This window comes from Chiloscyllium punctatum, chromosome 8 (genome assembly GCF_047496795.1).
Source record: "Chiloscyllium punctatum isolate Juve2018m chromosome 8, sChiPun1.3, whole genome shotgun sequence".
NCBI lineage: Eukaryota > Metazoa > Chordata > Chondrichthyes > Orectolobiformes > Hemiscylliidae > Chiloscyllium > Chiloscyllium punctatum.
The window spans coordinates 83,187,073-83,204,321 of NC_092746.1; the positions used below are offsets into that span (position 1 = coordinate 83,187,073).

The 17,249-nt window shown below is 35.7% G+C and overlaps 1 long non-coding RNA gene and 1 other non-coding gene across 2 annotated transcripts; both read right to left on the reverse strand.

The window, feature by feature from the left end:
* Window positions 1-204: 204 nt before the first annotated feature.
* trnan-guu (transfer RNA asparagine (anticodon GUU)) lies at window positions 205-278 on the reverse strand. The gene has a single exon. It is a non-coding gene; the product is annotated as a tRNA-Asn (tRNA).
* A 3,243-nt stretch (window positions 279-3,521) lies between these two features.
* On the reverse strand, window positions 3,522-17,244 carry LOC140480704 (uncharacterized). Its single transcript, XR_011961386.1, has 3 exons — window positions 16,940-17,244; window positions 9,133-9,214; window positions 3,522-4,771 (listed from the first exon to the last, which is right to left on the reverse strand). It is a non-coding gene; the product is annotated as an uncharacterized lncRNA (long non-coding RNA).
* Between the last annotated feature and the right edge of the window lie 5 nt (window positions 17,245-17,249).

The following is a 17,249-nucleotide window of genomic DNA, read 5'->3' on the forward strand; positions in this document are numbered from 1 at the left end:
GATCACGCACTTTTTTTACGTGAGAACAGGTTACGTGTGCCTTACATGAGCTGTATGGCTAAAGACGGCTTCAGTCGAAATAAATGTGGATATGTTAGTATTCAAATGAATCCTACTCACTTTCAAAGCTTTCCTAATAGGGTACAAAATGTATGGACAGAAACAGCGTGTAAAAAGGGAAAAGAAGGTTAGTAATATAAAGAGCGTCCCTGGGTGGGCTCGAACCACCAACCTTTCGGTTAACAGCCGAACGCGCTAACCGATTGCGCCACAGAGACGAACTTGCGGAGGTACATCCGATAGTGAGGATAACAGGGAGTGTGTGTGTAAAAACCTTGGTGCACGGCTGTGTGTTGTATTTACCATCGCCCACGCGATACACAAATTTTCGGTTAAACCAATTATCGTTTGAAATGCGCCGACTTTGCAGTTGCATTATTCCCCGGCGATAAAGATCAAAAAAGAAAGAAACAGCAGGGAGGGGGAAATTCACCCCGATGTGGAACACATTTCCAGCCAGTTTGTTGGTGCATCCTGCTGGAGAGGTTTATTTAGTGTTGGGGGGGGGGGGGGGGTGGATATATGTGTGTGTGTGTGTGGGGGGGGGGGGGGGTGGATGGAGAGTGAGACGGGGGTGACTTGTTGTCACATCGGCCGCTTTAACTGCGGTCAAGGCTTTGCCTCATGAGGACCCAGAGCCGCCTTTTGCAACAAAACAAAAAGGCGGCGGGGGGAGGGGGGGGGGTGGTGTTGGGAAGAGCGGACGATCAAAAAACACCAGTTTGGATTTCCATAAATCATGGTCATTATAAAACAGCGGCCTCCTTCCGCTTAAAACATTTTGATACTTCGCGAGCCCAGGAAAAGGTGAAGAGCGTCACCTGCCGACCGAATGGATCCCAGGAGGGGATTAGTCCGGAGTGAAACAGCGCCGACCGCGCGACCGCCCACCACCAATTCCCCTGGAAATTGGGCTGGCAGCTCAATCATCGATCACCTCAATATCCTCGGAAACACAGATATGCCCATTGGTAGATCCGGCAATGGTCAAATGCAAAATAAAAATATTTTAGTGAATCCAATTTACGTTGCTATCTCGGTAGTCATATATTAAATTTTTGTACTTTAAGCGGCTTGCAATCAACTGCCACTTAGTAGAATTTTAGACAGGTTAAATTTATTAATTTAGGTAAAACGACTTGCTAATTGATTTCATTTCAATTTCCAAAAGATCGCGCTGGAAAAGTCTAAACTGCATGTTTCCGATGTTATTGCCATTTTGTATGCTGAGTGATGAATTTCCGCCTTTATGTGCTGCTACCGAAATAGATCGAAGTTACAGTATCAAAAGAATAGCGCATTAATCAAACGCTGAAAAGATACTTTAAATCTCAGTACGAACGATATAAAAATGAAAATGTAATAATGTTAAAGTTAAATCCAGCGATAACTAACAAAGAACAATGCACTTCTTGAAATGAGAAAATGCCAGTAGGTATGAAAGATAACCATTTGGATTTGGTGCTTGCATTTTTTCCTTGCTCTGATAAATAGAGTTAGGACTAAAATGTAGTATTGTACGGATTATACTTAATTTCTTATGGCTTGAAATCCTCTTTCCAGGAACAGCAGACTTTAAACACCATGTTGTATTTTAGTCTAATGGCTAATATAAAGTCACAGACAAGCTGATAACATTTTACATGGTCATAAAAGATTTAAAAAGACAATAATGTATGTGATAGAGTGATACCAGTATAATTATTTTTCATTCTCACTGTGTCAGAGATAAAATCAATTGTATGAAAATGATAATTTCAAAGATAAGGTTTTCTTGATGTGATAGAAGTTTTTGGTAATTGTAAGAACTATTTATATTGCCCAGTTAATTGTTTGAAAAAATAAAAAGAGCTTTGCTAAAAGACTGACATGTTTTGTTTTACAATTTAAATAAAAAAAACAGTTAAAGCATAATTAGATTTTCATATCCATTAAAATTAAAAGGGCCGCATACAACCTGAGAAATAATGAGCCACACTTAAATGTCCATTTTGACATTCCATCCTTGTTGTTGAATCACAAAAGAGTTAAAACATTTATAGATTATGCTTTTGATTCCAGTAGTAATCAAAGACAAATAGAAATAATCCCTAAAAATCTGCAACAAAGAAGACAGTTCAAACTATATACATTGCAATTGTAATACTTCCTTTATTACAAAATGAAAGATTTAGGTATCATGCATTAAATCTATACCTTCCCTGTTGTGTAGAGAGATTATCATTCTGTGACATTTCATTCAATAGGGTTGCAGTATTTTGATTACTTTGATGAATAGTAATATGAGAAACAAGCATAAATCACAATCAAAAATAGTCTTGTTATAAATCAATGCATAAACGCCATATGTTTCAGTTCTTTACATGAATGGTGGATTGGATCTATAGCAAGATACCTCAGTAAAAAAGTGTATATTTTTGCTTTCAGATATATAGGCCAGATGGCAACCCCCAGTATAAAGTAATGTTGTATTCTTAAACGAAGGTGGGAAAATTATTTGAGAAACATTATTCACCAATAAATCTGTAAAATTAAACTAGGTTTGTCTGAAAATGAATGGCATTTAAAAAGGAGGCTATAATCTTTTTACAAAAGCTAAATATTTTTAAAAATCAGTTAATGGATCAAAAGCAGTTACTACTTTACTGTTTGTAAGAAAAAATAAATTGTTAGGATTAATTTGAACAAAATAATTTACTATATATGGGACTAAATGGATGAAGTATAACATTCATATCTAAAATTATATTGATTGCAATATATTACACCACAGCAGTAATTGAGATTTAATGGTTTAAAATCAAAATGCACAGACACCGATCTTTCTGTATAACCTATGTCATTTCTCTATTGGCTTATAGAATCACTATTTATTTTTCAGAACAATAGTCCTCAGATGAGCCTAAGGATATGTATGGGAGGTTTGTCCAACCATCAGAATCAATGTAAAGCAATTGGATTGCAGCTGATCTACATTCATACAGCATAAAACTCCCATTTGAATTAACCACATGTGGTTGATACAAACTTTCCACATCAATGTCTGGAGGCCATACTTACAAAACCCAATGACCAGTTGTGCACATTAAGCATCTGAATGTAAAGAGTTTCATTATTCATGCCTATGCTTTTATAAACAAGCAAGCATACTCTCAGATGATTTAGGCAAATGGGTAGAGATTAAAACTGATAATAATAATAATAAAGAGATTCCATAGCTAATATTTTAAATCCACAACATCATGACATAACAAGACTGACTAAATGCATTAATTAGGAATTCAATTTTATATGGACAGCATTCAGTAAAAAAAATAATTAATTTGTTTTACTATGCTCTCATTGAATTGCACAACTTAAAAACAGTCGTATCCCCAATTTCATATTTTGTCTACAGTTGGCTAAAAACTGAACAGCTTTTTAAATAAAAATATGAAACATGAATTTTAAAGCTAAACATTTTAATATTAATTCTTGTTGTCATTAATTGAATAATACATGTTAAGTTTTTGATAGCAACTCTCAATAGTGAGAAATCGACTCACTTAAGCTATTCTATTCAATAAAACCAGCTTTAACTCTTTAACCTGGGAAAAATGACACTATATTTTCCATGAGAAATTGTAATTGTTTAATGAAAATCATATTTTCTAACATTTATAGAAATGATGCTTGCATTTAGCTCAGTTTAGGTATGCAACAGGAGGAAATAAGAAAGGGCATAAAGTTACATTTAGCATTTTACTGCTGTATATAATTTCTGCTTGTACCTGATACAACGTAATACAGACTTATTTTTGCTCAACATCAGTTTTGCAATCTGTCATGCCAAATAAAACTATACATACTGTGTTGATTAGAGTTGGGGCTGCTATGACTTGTTGTTAGATAATATTATATAATAGATATGATATCTATTATTGTACATCATGCTCATCTACTGTTTTGTACCATCTTTATACAGTCATTGTAGCTTACTTGCAAACACTCTGACATCCATCATCCAAATACAGTCAAACAATTTTTTTGCTGCCCTTCACTTACCCAGTAGAAGAAATCTCTTTAGCTCTAGCAAATGGCTGGATTATTGACAATTTCTTTTTAAATTACATCCAGAAAAAAGTTATTTTTATCTTGATATTTCAAGCAACTCCTCATTTGTCTTATAATCTGTACAGAAAAGCTTTTGTACAAGTCTTTGCATCCATATTTCTATTTCTTTAAACTTCTATTTTAAGTCAATACTGATTGTGCAGGTTTCTGAGGCATACAGGAAAGTGGATGGAATATGTAATTATTTTCCCCACCTTGTCACAACCCTGAATTTAGTTTTGTTAACACTACCTTCATCTCTATCATTCTACTAATATCTGCAATCACAAGTTGGGACTACAAGTTATAATTGAAATTAACAACCATCAAGGGTTATTTATTGAAGTTGCACGTATAGCTTTCTTCATTTTCAAGCAAATATGTTGATTTTCTAGCCTCGAGGCTAACTTTAAATTCTCATTTCCTAGAATAATAGTGCAAAATATACTACATTTGCTTTTCCAATATTATCTAATTCATGTTATTATTTACTTAGAGTCCACAAACATGTGACTGATGATTATTACAGGTATTGCAATCCTTTTTGGCAGTTGTGCCAACTTGCAAAAACAGACCTTAAAAGCAAGCAAATTTGATGAGCTGTATGGTCTGGTGGATCCTGGGAAACAAAAAAAAAAGAGAGATGGAAACACATTGCAGCAAAGTTATTAAATTAAACTATACTTTAAATCTTCAATTTTAAACCTTTTTTTCACTTTGCAGTTAACACCACACAAGGGAAATTCATTAAATAGTCTTACACATTATATCAAATTTAACATAAACGTATTAAACATAGCTCTATATTTAAAGTAATGGTGATATTACTGAAAAAGATATCCAACCAATTATTCAGTTTCAGTCAAAGATGCACAACACATCATTAAATGCTTACTACTATGTAGCACCAAATTCTTTCTAAAGTTATAAATCCTTAACCATTTTTTTAAAAAAAATCTCATTTCCAATAAAGTAACAAAGTTTGAAATTGACATTTTTAATAAGTAGACTTAGGAAAATCCCTAGTCAAATGACACTACCAGAAGAATATTGACTAAGTTATAACAATGGACCTCTAACATAATTTCTTAGATGGTTCTAGGCATATTTTAGATTGAAATCAAAGTTTTGAAGTACGAATGGAAGCTTTCTACAACTCCGTATTTGCTATTAGCTAACAGAAATGGGCTGAATAGGCTGGGGCTATTTTCCCTGGAGCATCAAAAGTTGAGGGGTGACCTTATTGAAGTTTATAAAATCATGAGGGGCATGGATAGGGTGAATAGACAGGTCTTTTCCCCAGGGAAAGCTAAAATTAGAGTGTTTAAGGAGAGAGGAGAAAGATTTAAAAAGGGATCTAAGGGGCAATTTTTTCAGAGGGTGGTATGGGTATGTAATGAGCTGCCAGAGGATGTGGTGGAGACTGGTACAATTACAGCATTTAAAATGCATCTAGATGGGGTATATGAATAGAAAGGGTTTGGAGGGATATAGGCCAAATGCTGGCAAATGGGACTAGATTTATTGTGGATATCTGGTTGGCATAGACAAGTTGGACCGAAGGGTCTGTTTTGGTGCTGTACAGCTCTAGGACTCTAAATAACTGACCTGCTATTGATCAATGCTTGGTATTAATAATTACTGTAATTGAAGAGAAGGTGGTCTTTGGCTCTTCCCAAATTTGTTAAAAGGAACCCCACGATAATAAAAAAAATCTACTTTTCAGGTTAGATGGATGTTTTAAATCAACAGAAATTACATTTTAATCTTGTAATTAGCGAGATTAGTTTTAGGTAAAAATGTGGATAATTTAGGGTCTGTAGTTGATGTGCAAAATAACTTACATTATGTCTGTTGAACCAATGATTTTGGATTAACTCATTGGTACTAGAAACAGGCCTAAAGATGAAGTAGTATATTGTGACAAAATAGAAAATTTAAAAGAAAGCAAGTTACAAATGTAAATGCAAAACACAGCAAAAGCTAAATATCTCCAACATGCAAGTTCAAATTCAATATATGTCAAATGTGCTACTTTCAAAATGGTGTCTAATACCTTAGGTGCTTCAGCCACAAATCAAGAAATAAAAAGAAATTTCACAGGCTGAATCAAATTCATCCATTGTTTGCCTCATTCTGAATCTTCCCAGTGAAAGTGATCATAATCTGACACTGATGTATGAATTGTTAAGGAACAAGTGATGTTTAAACTCTGATCAATAGCTATTTTCAGGACCGTAATAAATTACATATGACTTGAGAACAGCTGAATTGGCTGCAAGATGTTTACTAGATGTACACAGCACTTGAAGCTCAATTGTGAAGTCAAACTATTCACCCCAGAATGTGCTAAAATATCTGGGTTGCATTGTCTTCTTGGCATAAGATGTTAGCAGAAATCAGATAAAGACAATTAGCTTTATAAATAATATTTAGTGATTTTAGGTGCAAACAAAAGGAAAACTAACATTCTTCTCAGGATTGTTGCAAAGAAAGGAAATCACAGTTACTGTTGTGAAACTTTTGTTTTCCAAGGAAAATTTTCAGCTGTGAATAACAATTTCTAGATTGCTGGTGCAAGCGCCCTTTAATATAACCAGGATAAAATTCACATCACCATTGACCATGTGCATGTAATAAATGTCTATTAGTCAATTGTAAAAATCTGTAAAGTCAAGGTAAATTTGACTTTAATTATAGGAGTTTTAGGAAGACTATCAAGCAAACTGTGGAGAGAAAAGATACAAAGGCTTTCGGATCCTTTTGGTCTCTTTACACAATTCATTGAATGTAACTATACAGGTATCACATTTCACTTTTTGGTTCATGACAAATATTTTGGAATACTCAATTATCTTTGTTTAATTTCACTTTTAATTTTATTGCTAAGAATGTTTTATTTGACACTAAAAAATAGTAGATAATAGATACACTAAAAGATTAGTGAGAACATCCATCTTAAAGAGAAGATGCACAAAAAGAAAAATGCAAAAAACAGATGTGGCTGGCAAACTGAAAGCATTCCTGCAGGTCTCCTTATTTGCATTAAAGTTAATTGCAAATGTTAATCTCAGATTCTTAAAACAACATTTATTTTGCCAAGTAGTTGACTTGTACTGACAACTTACAAAATAAACTTATGCAGATCTAGTATTTCCTTGTTTATTTTATCTGTTAAAATAGTCTATTTCATATATTTTTCATTAAGTTGTCATGTTTAAACTTTTAAAAAATTCAGATAGCTCACCAGGTTTTGCTGATCTTCATTTGTATATTGAAAATCTTTCAGGACATTAGTATTGTTTCATATCATGTAGTATATGATAACAAAAACATATGATTACCAGATCAATTATCAAAAGTTATGGAGGTTGAAAAACATCATTCTTAGCACCTTCAGCTAGGAGCAATTGTCCTGATACAATTGTAATGCCCTGCCACTGTATTTATCCCCAACATATTATGAAGAAATGCAAAATACATTGGCGCATGAGCACTAGATATAAAAACAGATAGGGAAACTAGCAATAATCAGAACATCTTGTATGCATTTAGTATATGGCTATTCATGTGTATTGAAGGTACCTTAGAAGGGGTGTACATTTTAAAAATAAAAAGTAGTAATTTTGGAGTGTGCGCTTTGCAATTTTGCCTGCTGTATTGAATTGTGAATTATTTATAATAGAGAAAGATGCCTTTGGTTCAATAGATATTTCTCACAAAAGTTTGATTCACGCTTATAAAAGGTATGAGCAGGCACAAATCAACAACCTTTGATGTAATAGGAGAGTCCGCTTAACATTGTTTGTATGTGGAGGATTATCAGATAGTTCACAGGGACAGATAACTAGGAAGGTTTTGACGGGGTTTTGTGTTTTGCCACAAAGACATTAAGTAGAATTTTACTAAGTTACTGTTTGAAGCAAAGGGTACATTTTATGTAACTACCTTTACTCAGCATTACAAGCAAAATGGTCAATAGAGCTGCTGTTTTATTACTTTTTCCCAAAATACAATGTTAATAATCCAAATATTTGTTTACGGTTTTCATATGGTGCTGTTATTCTGTACATAACAGTTTGAGTTCAGAACCTGCTGTTGGAGATTGAACAGAGTGAACATTGATTTGTGAAAGAGAACATGGTTAGCAAATCTGTTAAGGTTGTTTGATACTGTTAGCAGCAGGCTAGACAAAAGGGTATGGGGGGGGGGGGCTGTTTATATATAAAAAAAATCAAAAGGATGTAACACTTTAGGATTTTCAGAAAACATGCAAATCGGCAAGTTCTAACAAATGGAGTACTGCAAGGATCAATGCATCAGCCTTAGCCAATTATGATCTATCTCAACTATTTTGATGAGGAGGCCATGTGGACGTTTAAGTTTGCTGATTTTACAGTTTGGCGGGAAACTAAACTGTATAAAAGGAAGCAAAGGCTGCAATGGAATTTATAGCATCATAGAGTTATACAGCAGGGAAACTGACCCTTCAGTCCGATTCATCCATGCCAACCAGGTTTCTCAAATGAAACTAGTCCCATTCACCGGCATATGGCCCATAAAATCTCTAAGCCTTTCCTGTTCACATAACTGTCCAAATGTCTTTTGGATGGTGTAACTGTACCTACCACATCCTCTGGCAGTTCATTTTACATATGAACCACTCGGTGTGAAAATGTTACCCCTCAGGTCCTTTTTATATCTTTCTATTTATATCTTTAAAGTTATGCCCTCTAACTTTGAACTCCCCCACCCTATAGAAGAAAGAGACCTTTGCCGTTCACCTTATCTATACCCAAAGTGATTTTATAAACCTCTATAAAAAGATCACCTCTTCAACTTCCTATGCTCTGGGGGAAAAAAGTCCTAGCCTATCCTTATAACTGAAATCCTCCAGTCCCAGTAACATGTTTGTAAATCTTTTCTACAGGCTTTCAAATTTAATAATATCCTTCATATAACAGGGTGGCCAAAACTTACACAGTACTCCAAAAGAGGGCTGAGTGGTTACAAAAGTCACAGATGGAATGGAATGTGGACAGGTGTGAAGTGATCCTCTTTTCTGAGAAAAATGGAAAAGCAGAATATTTTTAAAAATGTGAAAATTTAAATAATGTTGGTATTCAAAGTCAACTGTGTTTCCTTGCACACAAATTACACTAAGTTAACATGCAAACAACAGCAAGCAATTGTAAAAGCAAATTGTTTGTTAGCCTTTAATACAATAGATTGTAGGATTTAAGAAATCTTACTGAAAATATTTAGGGCTTTGCCAAGACCACAGATTTTTGGTAGAAGTATTTACGAAATAATGCAGTTTTAGTTTCCTTATGTATCAAGAGGGTATACTTAACTTGGAGAAAGTGCTACAAATATTCACTATACCTGGGATGAGGGGCTTGTCCACTGAAGAGAGATTGTATAGACTGTGCTTCTATTTCTTACAGTTTAGAAGAAAGATACAAAACTGTTAATGGAATTGCCAGTTGACACTGGAAGGATAGATCTCTTCATGGAGAAATTTAAGAAATAAATGGAAAACTGGCAATTCAGAAATTAAGATTGTGATGAGGAGGAAATCATTATGTAGCAAGCTAGTTAACCTTTGGAGACTTTTTTTTAAATCCGAGAGAGATATGGAGGCTGATCACTGAACACTGACTCCCTTGAAGATCAACAATCTCACTTATGGAATGCAACAGAGTAGTTAAGGCCATAATCAGATCCACCAAACTTTCGTGTTTTTGTTTAGTTAACTTATAGTACTTGGACTGGGGGAAACAAGTCTTATGTTTCAAGCAAGAGATACAGGGTGGACCTTTGGAATTCTCTACTCCAGAAGGCTGCAGATGTTCAGCTGTCGAGTGCATTTAAGGCAGAGACCTGTAGGTTTTTCGATACTAAGGGAATTAAGGGAGACAGGGAATAATATGGGTAAGTGAAGTTGGGATTAGTGATCAATTAAGATTTTTATTGAATGGTAGAATGGACTGGAAAGGCCAAATGATCCACTTCTGTCATGGAGTCTGAATGTTTCTTTTTATTGGGATTACTTTTGTCCCTTGAAAATATTCACTATTTGTTAGGATACAATTCCACTTGGCCAAGATATGAAAAAGTTACTGATGATTGTGGAATTTACTTTGAGAGCTGATTATTAACTGAACTATAGGTGCTATTAGTTGATCCTGATTTTTCCCTCCCCTTGGTGGTGTTCTTACCTATACTCTGAAGTCAACTACTTGAGTACAGAATCACAATCAAAGTCCTTCCTTTAGGAAAGCTCGCTGAACCAGTTGTAAGAGTTCTCCTCAATTTTTTTTTTAAATAAAAAAATGCCATTGAAAAGCTAGTAGGACTTCCTGGCATTTTAAAAAAAAAAGCACTAAAAGTATTTAAAGTCCAGTCTAAAGTATACAAGCAGCAAAATATACTACATCAAAATAAGATCAGCACAATATTACAGATGATCAGGTCTAATGTGAAAGGCCGACACTTTACAATTCCCAACTTAAAAGGTCACCAAGTTTCTTTAAAAACTTCCATCTTTGACCAAATACAGTTGCCATTTTGAATCTCCCTCTTTGGATCTCAGTCTGTATTTGCCTTATTATACTCCTGTGAAACGTCTTAAACATTTCCACAAGTTAAATACATTATAATCAGCACAAAGTGTTATTTTCCATCTTGTCCCAGAAAACATTCAAACGCTGGTACATCATTAAACCTGTAATCTCCAGCAACCTATGTGTATAAGATAATAAGTACAAGAAGAGACTATTCATCCCCTAGAGTTGCCTGTCCATCCGATTTCATTATGACTGACTGGATTATGGCCTCAAGTATCCTTTTCTGACTGCCCACATTCTTCTGCTCACTTGTCAGCCAAAAATATTGAATACAGCCAAGTGGTTGTGGGAGTAAAAGCAGGAGTACTTCTTCTGAGTGATATGTCCCTGCATTTACATTCTCCTTAGCATTTTCCTGTTGGCACAGTTAACAAACTAATTTTATTCAGAGGGGTTTGGCAGCCCATTGGGAACTTTCATGCACTTTTCCAGGTATTGAAAAGGCATCCAGATAACACTCCAATTTCTGTTCATCACAGTAAGAGATGTTAGAAATCAGGCAGAACGCAGCACCACACTTCAGTGCTGCCTCCCTTTTATGTTCTGTTGAAGGTTGTCAGTAGAGACGCAGAGTTATTTCCCCTATAGATGGCAACAAGATGCCATCCCAACTAATGATGACAGTCTGGACTGAGGGGAGCATGGAAGTCAGTGTTTGTAGTTTAGGAGGGGGAGGGTGGGGGGTGGCGGTCGGTGGTCAAAAGAGCCTAGCTCCTGTGCCACAAGCAGATGAATGATCAGCTGTATTCTGCAAGGATATCTACCACCATCTGCTCACATAGGGAAGGCAATGGCCTGGTGTTATTATCCAGAGACCCAGGTAATCTGGGGACTGGGGTTGGAATCCCACCATGGCAGATGGGGGAATTTAATTCCAGATTTTTTAAAAAATTGGATTCAAAAGTCTAACGATGACCATGAATCCATTGTCAATTGTCAGGAAAAACACAATTGATTCACTAATGCCCTTTAGGGAAGGAAACTGCCATCCTTATCTGCTCTGGCCTAAAAATGTGATTTCAGATCCCTAACAATGTGGTTGACTCTTATACTGCCCTCTAGACAATTGGGGATTAGGACAGCCAGTGATGCCCTCATCCTATGAGTGAATAAAACAAAACTACATCACACTGTTGTAAGTGAGAGCTAATATTGTAATGTTTCCACTGCAGAGGATTGTACCAAAGTATTGTCACACAAATATCTCCAGGTATTTCAACAAATGACTGCCAGTCCTTTGCAGCCACCAATGTAACACTACTGGCAGCACAGCAGTATTGGCTGTCCAATTTGCCAGGGTTTACACTTAAAAGTGAAAGGAGCTACAACACTCATGCTTACAAATTATCATGATTAAAAAAAAAGTACAGATCTGACAGCTTTTCACCAAAGGGACAAGCACAAAAGATTGTGTTTTCAGCAGAGTCCCTTTGAATTCATCCTCTTTAGTGTGCCTTGGTCAGTTTTGCTAACATCAGCCAGTGTGACTGCCTCACTCGACTGCCTTTTTGACCTGGTCAAGCTTCATCCCTAACACTAAGGCTGTGTGTGACGGAGTCTTCTCATATACTGATCAACATGGACAGGCTTCATTCCCAAACATTAAATGTTGGCACAAAGGAACACTTTGGTTTCAAAGAAACGCAGAAATTGAAGAACTTTGTGCTCACATGACCTTGGAGGAAGCCATCCACACTGCCAGATACAAACCCCATATTCTACGCACATAACCAGGTTTGTGAACACGTGGCTATCATTTTTGGCAACAACATTGCGTCCATGAACCCAATTCCAGTGAGCTGGTAAGTTCATTAATATTCACAAAATCCAAAATGGGTAGGAAAGAGAATCCTAACCATGAAAGCTAATCTGCCTGAAAGAGCTGAATAGCAAAATTTTAACCTGCTGTCAGGAAGCTAACTTCATGCCTTCCAACCTCCTTTCTAAACATTTGGAACAGGCACAAAAAATTATACTCACTAATCCATCCTACATGGTTTTCTGGAGAAGAGAATTCCAAAAATTGAACAAGAGAAAAAAACCCCTCATTTCCACCTTAAATGGAAAGCCCCTTGTTTTTTAAACTGCCCCTAATTGCAGCATCTGCTCTATTAAATCCCCTCAGAATCTTATGTTTCAATAAAATCGCTTCTCATTCTTTGAAGCTACAATGCCTATGGGCCTAACCTGCTTAACCTTTCCACGTAATGCAACGCCTTCATCCCATGACTCAGCCAAATCAACTTTTTCTGGAATTAGTTTCAAATGTAGTTATATCCTTCCTTAAATTTGGTGTCAGAGCTGTACACAGAACTCCAGATGCAATTCACTTATACAGAAGAAAGAACACTTCCTTGCTTTTATATTCCATTCCCCTCACAATGATTTTTGGCTTTCAATTTACCTTACCAATTACTTGCTGTGTGTGCACATGACCTTTTCGTGAATAATGTACTAGGCCACCCAAATTCCTCTCCAATGCGGCATTCTGCAGTCTCTCTCTATTTAAATAACATACTACTTTACTTCATGTCAAAGTTGATGTGCTCACATTTTTCCAACATTACATTGGCGGTGTCAAATTGTTTACCCATACTCATCAGCTTTCTACATTGCTTTGCAGATTCTGTGATTTTTTTTACAATGCGCTTTCCTATCTAGCTTGATGTTGGCATCTGAATAATGAGGCCCCAGCCCTGACCACTGTAGCATTCTCCTAGCAGCAGTCTGCTAATCTAAAAATGACTAACTTATCCCAACTCCACTTCCTATTAGCCAACTGATCTTTTATTCTTATTAATAAAATTACCCACAACATGATGAGCTCTCCTGTGTAGCAAAATTTTACATACCACCTTATTGAAGGTCTTTTGGAAATCCAAAAATATATCTACTGGTTCACTATTATCAGACGTGCTATTGGCATTCATCTTTGACAGATCTCTGTTAAATTAGTCAAACATGATTTTCTTTCTACAAACTTGTGTTCAATGATAGTAAACTAATGAATGATGTTTGCAGATCTTCATTCAACCTCTACTCTCCCCGAGCATCTCCAGATTGCACTTTGTACTCCTGCTAAACAGTCAAAATCTGGGTCTGGATGATTTTTTTTCTCTTCCCAGCTCAGGGATATTGAGATATCACCTATTGCTACACTTCATGGGTCTTCTAATGTATAGAAAAGTACACAATGTTATTAAATTAGCCCCTCCTCACATTTTAACTGATCTGCTTATGTCAAGCAATATCCAGTTCAATGTGCCAAGTTTGCAATACGCACAAAAGTGTTTAACTATCTGACATTTGGATGCTTCCACAGAGGGCGGGTGGAAAAAGAATCAAAATCATTACATGAACTAAACCACTCTTGACAACCTTTGGTGTGCTGATTCTTGTCATTACTTGCTCTGTGAAAGCACTTGGTTAATGTTTAACATTCCCAATAAAGTTAAATGCTAAGGAGTTGTCTGCTTCAGGATAACCATTCAATACAAAATAGTCACTACATATAAAAGCAACTATTAAAATGCAATGCAAAAGGAAAATCTGGTGTAGGTACTGCGGGGATAGTTCATATCTTTTGTAAATAATTTTTCCAAAGTTTTGTAGAGGAATCTATGTTAACAGCAATCAAGTGACGTGAATTGAGTATCAGAATTGGTATGTCAGTTTTTAAGAAAACAAGTCTTCTGTTTTATCAAATATAATATTTTCAAGTTAAGGAAAGCAGAAACCTAAAGCAGAAGTCTTAAATATACTATATTTTGGACATGCATACACAATCTTTTGCACTGAAAATCTGATCCCACAATGCCAACCCTGCATATTTGAAGTTAATGCAAAGTTAAACTTTTAAATTTTAAACCACAGCTTTTTAAATAATAGAAGGGAGCTGAAAATTACCATTAGTTTAGGAATAAAAACATTCACCAACTGTTGTTAAGTGAAACTGCATGAATATACACAGAATGGAAAGGTGTTTTAATCTTATCAACATTAATAAGAATGCTTGTTAAATGTGTCATTTTCCATGTTATCATCATTTTAGTGTAACCAACATTGCATTGCTTAATTTGATGTTAATTAGGAATGGAATACTTTACTTTGTTTTAATAAAGTGCCACCTCAAATCTCAATAAGCAATCCCCTCCACCACTGTAACTCATTCTCCCACACCTCCTTTCCTCAAGGACTGTCAGACTTGCATTACCAATTTGATGTCAAGTTTTGCCAAATTGGACACTTTCAGCTGTACCACATGGTTTGTTTATTTTTAGCTAACAAAGAACAATTTTCATCCCACCAGACTGAACCAAATCAAAAGTGTCCATATGCTTACAAAAGATAAATAGCAGGTAAAAACTGAAAACAAAAAAAAAGGGAAAATTGCAAACTAATCTAACACACTGTTAAAATCAACACACTTGAAACTACTGAATTGGGTTAGACATTATTCCACATATTTGGTCTCAAGTTTAAAGTTCTTATTTTCAAATGATTGACTGACCACCAGTTTTGAACCAATTACAATCAAAATCATTTATAGAGGTCTGGACAGCAGATGGATCTGAAAGATCATTTCCTTTCATTTCAGGAGAATTTAAACACAATTAGCAGCCTGCTTGACTGGCACTAGATTCACAAACATCACAATTTAGAGATAGCCATGCAGAAATTTTCCAAAGCTCCTTAGACAGCAACTTCTGAGCACATGACCACTTCCATGTGGAAGGACAAGGGCAGGAGATACACAGAAACAGAACTACTTCCATGTTCCCTTCAAAGGCCCTCACCATCTTGATTTGGAAATATAACTCTAATCATTCACTGTCACTGGTTCAAACTGGAATTTCCTCCATAATGCCTTTGTGGGTCTACATAAACATATTGACTTCAGTGGTTCAAGAAGGCACCTCACCACCTACTTCTCGTGGGCAACTAAGGATGCATAATAAATGCTGGCCCAGCCAGTGACAACCAGGTCTATGAGTGAACAAATAAAAACAAGATTGTTCAGTGGGATGGAAGTGCATCTCTACCCTTTTACATCCTTTAAAACAGCATATAGAAAATTCCAATTCACTCCAACTGTACATAATTCTGGAACATAACAGCAGACCTGTTCATTCTATTATATTAATGTAAGTATGTCACAGGTGGGTCATAAGTGTGGGAGATGAAAATAATACAAGAGGAGAATACCAATACTGTAAATAAATTACTTCCAGTTAGAGTTAATAGAATCCTGTTGCAGACAAATGACTGTTTTAGCAGGTGTCTAATCTGACTTTTAACTGCCATGAAGTACAAGGAACACTGCAAAAGTGAATAAATATCTCATGTTTTCTGGTTTAACTGATATAGAAGACCTCAGCTTTCTCTTTAGAGATACAATACAAAACTGGAGAACTGGTTTCAATCAATTTACTTTTAGAGTACAGTTTGAACATAATTAAGTGCAACAATCACTTTGCATTTTTTTCTCCCTCTAGTCAGGAAACTCATCCTTCGTACAGGGATACCATTTCTTGGATGATACTACACCCACATTGAGCTTGTCTGAATGTTCCCAGATAGTTCAACCTTAAAATCATCATGATTGTCATCAAATATATTTTACAACAGTGATTATCATGCTCTAGCTACAGTTACATTGCAGCTGATGAACACCATTGAATAATTGTCGACTCAGTATGAGTTCCATAGGGTTATAATATTCTGTTCATGTACAGGACAACTAAATGATTGGCCTATTACCCAAACTCTCTAATTAGAACTGATACTCAGACGGGACATTCAAATGTCTGAATGACGAATACTCAGACATTTTATATATTACTATAAGTACCTAATTAATTTTATCAAAGCGTCCTGTAAATGGTTAATTTTATTAAGGGGAAACAAACGATAAAGATCCTATTACTTGAACATATCGTTTCAGTATGATAATTACTTAACCGGACATAATCATTTGTTGCAGCGTACTCTCTCCAGCTGCTGCAGTGAAATGCACGATTACATTTGCCATTACATACTATTTAATACAGAAGTTACACCGGTTCCACCAAACTGATCTTTTCCACGTAGTAGGAAACACAATACCCTTTGAAGAGAATATTTTGCTATTTCAATTAATAATAAAATTTGCATTTTACCTTCGTGTTGTATCTTCACACTTTAAAACAGTGGTTTAAACGCTCTGGACGAGGGCACAGCTTTTAATTTGTAGAACGCTTTGCGGAAATAGCTTGCAAGAATGTTTTCACGTGATTGTATAAACTATTCTGCCTCTGTACTCTACACGCGATTTATAGTTATTTATTTCTGTAGGAATGGCTACTAAGTGAAAGTAATTTCGTAGAACAGGTTTTTACACTTGCTGGAGCAAAGCATGTTGAAATTCTGCTGCTTCAGTTCATTGCTAACACTGTCACATCCGTGTGGATCAGCTGAGCTCTATCACGT